At 40.8% G+C, this 8,596-nt stretch overlaps 1 pseudogene; it reads right to left on the bottom strand.

Annotated features, from left to right (window-relative positions):
- Positions 1–1,689: 1,689 nt before the first annotated feature.
- Positions 1,690–2,550, bottom strand: LOC113612743 (gamma-secretase subunit APH-1B pseudogene; annotated as a pseudogene).
- Between the last annotated feature and the right edge of the window lie 6,046 nt (positions 2,551–8,596).

Consider the following 8,596-nt stretch of genomic DNA (forward strand, 5'->3'; position numbering starts at 1 on the left):
AGATTTCCCAATATCCCAGATTCTTTACTTAATATTAAACTACCAATGTACCAAGGACATCCTCAGAGCTCAAGCAGGAGTAATATTAATATTCTCAGATTTTTCTAGACTTTGCAGATCCACAAATATTTTATCAGACTATCCACTTAAGAGATTTGTAAGTCAACAGTAATAAACCAACTCCACATTTTTCTTATTCTGTTTATTAAACAACACCTCACTCCAATAGGAATGAACCCCAGTTCAGTGGGTATCTTGTTCCCCTCAGCTCTACAAAGTAAATTTACTGTTCAGTCTCCATGTCCTTGACGCTTGTATGACTCACCTAGTCTAAAGAAAATCTTGTGTAAAAGTGGAAAATTGCATACCCCAGAGGTAGCATTGGTATTAGTGCTGAAATAAACTTTAGGGGAATAACTAGAATTGCTTATGGGACTGTTTACAGTCTTGCTAGAAACCCTACTCCTCCTGAACCCCTAGATTGAGAAATTCAAATAATTTAAACATGAGAGGGGATTTCATTGATAAAGGTCTAGTTTGCATGAAAGGTTCCGGTCCATGGAAAGATGTGAGTCTAGCCCAAAATACTGGCCACATCCATTTTAAACATGTCCATTATTCTTCCCCACCACAGTATTGTCAAATTTCTTCCACCCCTCATGTCACTGGTGAGCCCTTTCATTGCTGCTTCTATTTCTTTGGGCTGTTCTACTGCACATATGCGGTTCACTGAAGTTCTCACTTTAACGTGTAGGGAATTTCCATTTCACACCATCAGCTCCCTAAAAACCATCAACTTGGAACAATTTCTAATTAGAAAAGGCACAATTCCTCTTTATAAAGGAAACCAAAAGAGTTGTCTGGAGGATAAAAAAACATCTTAGATATTCCTATAAAGTGAATGCTTTATCTGCTACCAAAACCCAGAGACATTTACTGGATCTAAAGATTACATGGATTATGTAAAAGCATGAACGTGGCAGTTTAAGACGTTTTTTCAATTTTCCACTATACTATTTGGGCGGAAGCGCTAGTCAGTATTACAGGAGCGAACTCAAAGTGGCAACACCACCCTAGTGGCTTGCTTTCCTCCTGCTTTCAGTAAACTTCCACCAGCTGCAGTGAAGTCTGTCCCAGGGTACATCACTCAGCAACCTGCAGAGCTGCTCAGAGATGCAACTAGCACTCAGTGAGTAAACACTGCTTTGGGGCAGACCCAGGAAAGACTTACAGAAGATGTAGTTAGAAACACAGCCTACCAAGTTCTCATAAAACAGTACTAGTGAAGTACAAAACAGTTCAGAGATGATAGCCCTTTAGCCTTTTGCGACTTCAGAACTTAAAAAGACAAGGGTCAACTAGGACTTCTATTTGACATTCAGATAGTCACTTGCTCAACACAAACTGAGTTAGGAGATAGCTAAACATCTCATTCTTATTTACTTATGGTGTTCTCAGAAAGTTCCTATTTGGACGTGGACAGTTCTCAACCTGGCTGCACATCGGAGTTTTATCTAAGAAGCTTTAAAAAATTACCAAATGCCCAGACAAATTAAATCTGGAGGGTGGAGCCCAGAACATTAGTCTTTATGTTTTCCCAGGTGATTCCAACTTGCAGCCAGGCTGCACACCACTGATGTATCCCTTTCAGAAAGCTGTTGCATGAAAGCCATATCGTATCTAGATAGTACTGTTTATTCTAAATTTCACCAGGAAAATGTACCTTTATAAGAAGACACAGTTGCGCTTCTTCTAAAGGCTCAGCTTACTGTTTCAGAAGCGCCGGTCCTTGGAGGTTATCTGGAGCGCTTCTTGAAGAGGACGGAGTCCTAGTCTTGGCAGAGTTTCAGGCTCCGGCAGAAACGAAGAATGTCCAGACGCCCATGAGCACCAGGATGATGTATGCCGACACCAGCTTTAATCCATAACGAGGATTTATGAAGCTCAGGGCTGACACCAGCAGATAGGGGAGAAGAACTACAAGAAGGGCGTACCACTTTTTCTTCTCACAGGCATCCAAACACACAGTGCCCCAGAACACGTGCAGTAATATGATCACCAGCGTCATGGAAGCTGAATTGAGGAAGCACTGGGGAGAGTCTCCATGAATGCCCACCGTGCCCGGACCCAAAGAGTCAGACAGGGTATTTACAAAGGGAAATACTCCACTCATGATTCCAAAGCCCAAATCAGAAACATAAGCCATTAATCACATAGAAGGTGCTGTCTCCCCTGGGTTTATACTCTTCAAGCCCACACGGGCTTTAAAAAAAAAAGTTTATAATATGCAAAACGGCACATTTCTTGGATAAGGGCTGAGACTAACACTCCAAAGATCAGCAGATATTTCTGTATTGGTCCATCTTTGTCGTCAGCAATGGTTGTTACCATGAACCAAACAAGGGAGTAAAGCAGTAGAGACACCAACCTGAAGGAAGCTCCAGTGACGGGGAAGATGATGCGCAATGGCGGTGGCGATGGTGAAAATGCAGAGGGCGAGCGCAGGCGCAAAGGTAACGAAGGCGCAGCCAAGAACACGGCCGCCGTCATGGCAACCGCGGAAGCCGGTCCGGGGGCCTCAGCTGATGTATATTCTTAATTAAGCCATGTTAAGACAGATGGTCTCAGCACTCATACCTTGTAATTACTGTCACTCTTAAATACTTTGGAATATTATGTGTCTCAATAGTTTCCAAGAACAGGTTTTGAAAAGGAGAGAGGATGAGGGTGTAAAGCCTGAGGAGAGACAAGCAGCGCTATTGATAAAGGGTAGCCTGGGCAGCATGGAGAAAATGAGGGTGACAGAAATAAACTTACGTTTGTACAATTTTGTTTCAGGTAAGGTTTTTGCTTCAGGCAATAGAATAATCAAACACAGATTTGATCATTCCTTCCAGAGAATCATCTGTAAAAAACAACTACTGTTTTTTCTCGTTTTGATTTTTTTTTTTTTTTTTTTTTTTTTTTTTTTGCAGTACGCGGGCCTCTCACTGTTGTGGCCTCTCCCGTTGCGGAGCACAGGCTCCGGACGCGCAGGCTCAGCGGCCATGGCTCACGGGCCCAGCCGCTCTGCGGCATGTGGGATCTTCCCGGACCGGGGCACGAACCCGTGCCCCCTGCATCGGCAGGCGGACTCTCAACCACTGTGCCACCAGGGAAGCCCCTCGTTTTGATTTTTTATATTTTTTATTATTTAAAAAAATACTTATTTATTTGGCTGCAGTGGGTCTTAGCTGTGGCACAACTAAGGATCTTTGTTGCTGTGTGCAGGGTCTTTTTTAGTTGCAGCACGCGGAATCTTTACTTGTGGAATGAAGGATCCAGTTCCCTGACCAGGGATCCAACCCAGGCCCCCTGCATTGGGAGCATGGAGTCAACTGCTGGACCACCAGGGAAGTCCCTCACCTTTTGATTTTTTTTAAATTGAAGTATAGTTGATGTACAATATTATATGTTACAGGTATACAACATAGTGATTCACAAATTTTAAAGGTTATACTCCCTGTGTTGTACAATATATCATCGTAGCTTATTTATTTTATACATAATAGTTTGAACCTCTTAATCTGCTACACCTCTCTTGCCCCTCTTACCTTCCCTCTCTCCACTGGTAACCAAGAGTTTGTTTTCTGTATCTATGAGTCTGACCAACCACTCCTTTAAATGACTGAGATTGAAGTCTCCTGCTGCACTCCAGACAGTTACGACCCATGGAAATAGACATTCCACAGATGATGGTGGGCCGAGTGATGGTTTCTCACCTACTCTTCTTTCACAGCATGCATTTGAACACGGCGATGATGAGTGGAGGAATTATGATGAGGAAATGATAATGTAGTACTGTGGCAAAAAGAAAAGCATCCGTGTTCTGGTATTAAAATAGTTGTGGATATTTGGTTAATCTAGGCTCAATGCTCTGAAACAAGTCTCCAGTCAGTAGTTTAGGTAAATACTCTCTCGTCACTTGTCGTTGATTTAACAAGGCTGAATGTATGGTGACTGGACATTTTCAAGGCTGTAGACTGTAGGAATTGATAACTCAAGGTCTGGAGTGAGATGGAATTGGATACAAATCCTTACCCTAAAAACTTTTTAGTTTTGTTATCTTACATAAGTTGCTACTTAGTTACAACCCTAGTTTCTCATATATAGACATTAGGTTCATTTTTTTTCACATAGAAAATGGCAATTATCAGTAGCACCTGATACGACTGTGGTAAATAACAATAAACAGCTGTGTAAAACTGTCAGCTTAGCTCATAGTGTGGTCTCAGTAAATGTTAGACATTATTATTATCATTATTATTAGGTATAAAGTATGCTTTGGTGCTCATTTAAAGATGAGAGACATAGATACATAGATTCAAAGAATAGTAGAGTCAGGAGGGACCATAGAGATGTTCTGATCCAGCATCTTTATTTTACAGGAGAGGAAGCTGAAGACCAAAGGAAGCAAATAATACCCAGAGTGAAAAAGCCAGTTAGTGGAAAAGGAAGGCATCACGTTTCCATGGCTTGCCTTGCAGCCAGCATGTGCCTGTGAAGGGCAGCTGTGGGAGATGAGCCTCTGGGGTTCTGGTTGATAGCCACTTGTGCAGAGCCTTTTGTTCACTGTAGATGGTTAGGACCTGATCTAATTTGCAGTATTTTCAGCAGAGAATTGAAAGCGGTCTGACATAATTTGACTCTTGGAGCTCAGATCCTTTACTGGGTACAGTCTCATTACTTTGCAATAACTCATATCTTTAGGGTGTGCAGTAAGTATTTAAGATTTGAATAAGCCCTATGTGAATGCTAAACTCCTCATTTGTTGACACATTCTTCTCATACTCAGCAACTATTCCAGCAGCTTCTCTTGCCAAGGAAATACCAAATATTGTTGAAAGAAAAAACAGCTGCAAATATCAAAAAAACTAGCTTTTTAAGGGGGTTTCCAAAGTAAATGGTTGAAGAACCTAGAAAGTGATTTTACAGTGATGTAGAACAAACCTTTAAGCAATTATAGCTTTTAGTCTTAAATCAATAAAATTTTATTGAGCACTTCCTTTGTATGAAGCATTGTAGGTAATTTAAAGACATGTTATTTTTGCCTTTAAGGTGCTAACAATTTAGTAGGAAAAATAAAATGTAAGTAAATTAATCATAAGTTACATAATAAAATGCAACTCAAGTAACATTTGAAGATGAACACCAGAGGGCATTGGTAGGCAGGGCCTGACAAGTTGCCAAGTGAACGGCGCAGCTCATTTTGCTTTCCCCCTTCTTTCATGACAGTGCCTGATTCTGGTTTGGGAGTTATCTTTCCCTTGCAGTCTTGGGGAGCTGTAACTCCAGTTGCTCTGCATTTCGCTAGCCAAGGTGTGATCTCGTGAACCAGGTCATGCCCACCAGCCTGTCTTCCAGAGTGACTTGAGGATTGAAATTTTTGATAAAATCGTTATCCCCTTTGGCTGACTTAGTTGCTGATCTTTGCTGAGCCATCTCTAGCCTTCCAGTCAATTCTTATGCTCTTAGCTGGGAATAAACTTCTTTTCTTCATGAGTTCATTAGACTCGGTGTATGTGGCAATGGCAGCCCGAAGGGAAAGGAGATGCCACTTTGACTGTAGGTGTCAGGGAAGAAAGGAGGTGACATTTGAGTGGGACCTGGAAAGGGGGTGAGGGTAAGTAACTGAGGACTTTCAGTTTGGTGTTTGGGGACATCCTATTATTTCTAATTTTAGACCACTACTAGAACCATTTCTGTAGTTTGTGAACTAATTAGAAAGCTTGTTCACAAATCCTGAAGATTTAATGCTTTGCTAAGTGCAAACCAAGGGCAGTAGAGTTGGAAAATATTTCAGGATTAGTTATGTTAAAAAATAGAAAAGATAGGGCTACAGATGTAACTACAACTGAGAAGAGGTTTATTTCTACCCTGAAAGTCACTGCAGTGGTCTCTTCTCATTGTGTTTATCTCTTTTTCTCATCTTGGTTCTATGATAATCCACATTTAAGAGGAGAATAAATTCATTCTTTAGTCCATCAAGATTCATTAAAACCTAATCTATACTTTCTTCACTGAACAGATAGAGTATTTGAAAATTATAGTATCTCCCATTCAACAGCTGTTGTTAATATTTGAAACCACATATGATGCTGGTAAAGAGCTCTCAGACATTAGTGAATATAATTCCCCAAATTCACTTGACATGCAAAACCATTGTATAGCTTGATTAAATAATGTGTGTGAAATTCTGTCTGGAGATACACACACACTTCCTAAGCCAGGAAGAGACAAATACCAATACTCTGGGCTGGAATTTGGTCCAATTTCACTCTAAAAAACAATTTTGCTGTTGACAAAATGGAAATGTGCTGAACAACCGGGAAAAGGAAAATGGAGAGGTTAGCAAGGTCCAACTTCCCTTTTTCTCTTCTAAATATATCATTTTATTTTTCTAAACCAAGCTCTTCTTAAATTCCAGAAGAGGAAAATATTTTTTCTTAACTTTTTTTTTTCCCGGTATGCAGGCCTCTCACTGTGTGGCCTCTCCCGTTGTGGAGCACAGGCTCTGGACGCGCAGGCTCAGCGGCCATGGCTCACGGGCCCAGCCGCTCCGCGGCATGTGGGATCTTCCCGGACCAGGGCACGAACCCGTGTCCCCTGCATCGGCAGGCGGACTCTCAACCACTGCGCCACCAGGGAGGCCCCCCTACCTCGATTTTTATAGCAAACTGGTAACGCCCACATTTGAATTTCTAGCAAACCCTAGAACATAACACTATACTCGTTTTGCATTTATTTCTCACTGGCTGGATGAATTTTTAAAACATAAGGTAAATCAAGTGGGGAGATTAAAATCAGATGGTTTTGCATAGACTATCAGTAATGAGGGTAAAACTGACGTTTTTCTGTCTGCTTACTTGACTATACATTTTGTACTTATTTTTAAGGCCAAACTATAAGAGCTGGAAAGTGTTGTTGAAGTCCAAAATGGAAAACATTTCTTAGTCATTTTCATAGTGAATTTTGAATCTTTAAAATGCCCATGGCCAGACTATGCCGGGATATGATCAAGTCGGTTTTTCTTTCCTCAAGGAGCTTATTTAAAAATGTATGTGGCAGAGGCTTCTCATTTAGCGTATCTAAGGGAGCTCTTTGGGAATCTTACCCTTGTCTTCTTGTGTTGCCATGGGAATGTCCATTTTTATATCTTCAGAGAGATACTGTTTTTCAGTGTGGTAGAGCAGAGAGAAAGTGGGCCTTACATTTAGGAAATAATGTATCTGCCTCTGGCCTTAACTCCTTACTAGCTGTGTCACTGTAACAGATTTAAGTTCTCCAAGCCTCAGGTTTTTGTTTTTTAAATAAAATTTAATGTAACTTTAATGTAATTTTTATTCTGAAGGGTCATTATAAGCATTAGCAGTGATGAGTACATCAGAAGACATTTAGTACATAATAGTATTATTATACTGATATGATTGTGAAAAGGCATCTTAACATGTAAATATTTCCTGCCTGACTCCATGCTTATATCTCAGAGAGCTTTCTGTCTTTGTTAGCTCAGTCCCTGGATCTATTTGTGATGTAAAATTAAAAAAAAAGAATAGTAGAGAAGGAGGTGATCTGAGATGGAAGTAAAGGAGAAAGGGTTGAAACAGAGTGTTGCCATTTCATTTCAAAGAGTTGAGGATGCTGGGGGTGACAGATGGCAATTTGGGTGGGTGTCAGAAAGTTTGGTGGTTTGTTGAGGTGAGGCCCTAGAGCAGTACTGTTCAGTAGAACTTTCTGCGACTGTGGAATTGTTCTCTACCTGAAATGTCCAACAACATTGCCACTAGCTACACGTGACTATTTAGTACATGAATGTGGATTGTGTGACTGAGGAACTTTTATATTTCATTTAATTTTAATTAATTTAAACTTAAATAGTTATGTGTGGTTAGTGGCTATTTTATGAGACAGCACAACTCCAGAGACTAGAGGATATGAGAGACTGAGGGAAGGAAGGTAAGGAGAGCAGATTTTAACAAGTATTGTCATGAATTGCAAATTAGATCCTTAATATTTCTTGAGAAATGTAACCAAAAAATTGAAATTCGTTTGAAATTAGTTCTGAGAGCTGGATTGCATATAGATATAGATATACATATACATATACATATGATTCACAGCTGAGGACAGGACACATGGGGCCCTGACTAATATTACAGTTACATGGGTTGTAATAAAAATATCCTTTCATTAACATGATGATAACTGAGGAATTTTATGGATATAAAGCTCATAATGAAAGAGTTTATTTACATAAACTCTTTTCATTTTAAACACACAGCCATATCCACACTTCTCATCTAGAACTCAAACCGTTATATAAATAAGTCTAAATATTTCATTTAGAAAATTAGACCTAGGGCTTCCCTGGTGGCGCAGTGGTTGAGAGTCCGCCTGCCGATGCAGGGGACACGGGTTCGCGCCCCGGTCCGGGAAGATCCCACATGCCGCGGAGCGGCTGGGCCCGTGAGCCATGGCCGCTGAGCCTGCGCGTCTAGAGCCTGTGCTCTGCAACGGGAGAGGCCACAACAGTGAGAGGCCCGCGTACCGCAAAAAA

The sequence above is a fragment of the Aethalodelphis obliquidens genome, unplaced genomic scaffold (assembly GCF_003676395.1).
Source record: "Aethalodelphis obliquidens isolate GAN/ISIS:26980383/991018 unplaced genomic scaffold, ASM367639v1 scaffold81, whole genome shotgun sequence".
In the NCBI taxonomy this organism is placed as follows: domain Eukaryota; kingdom Metazoa; phylum Chordata; class Mammalia; order Artiodactyla; family Delphinidae; genus Aethalodelphis; species Aethalodelphis obliquidens.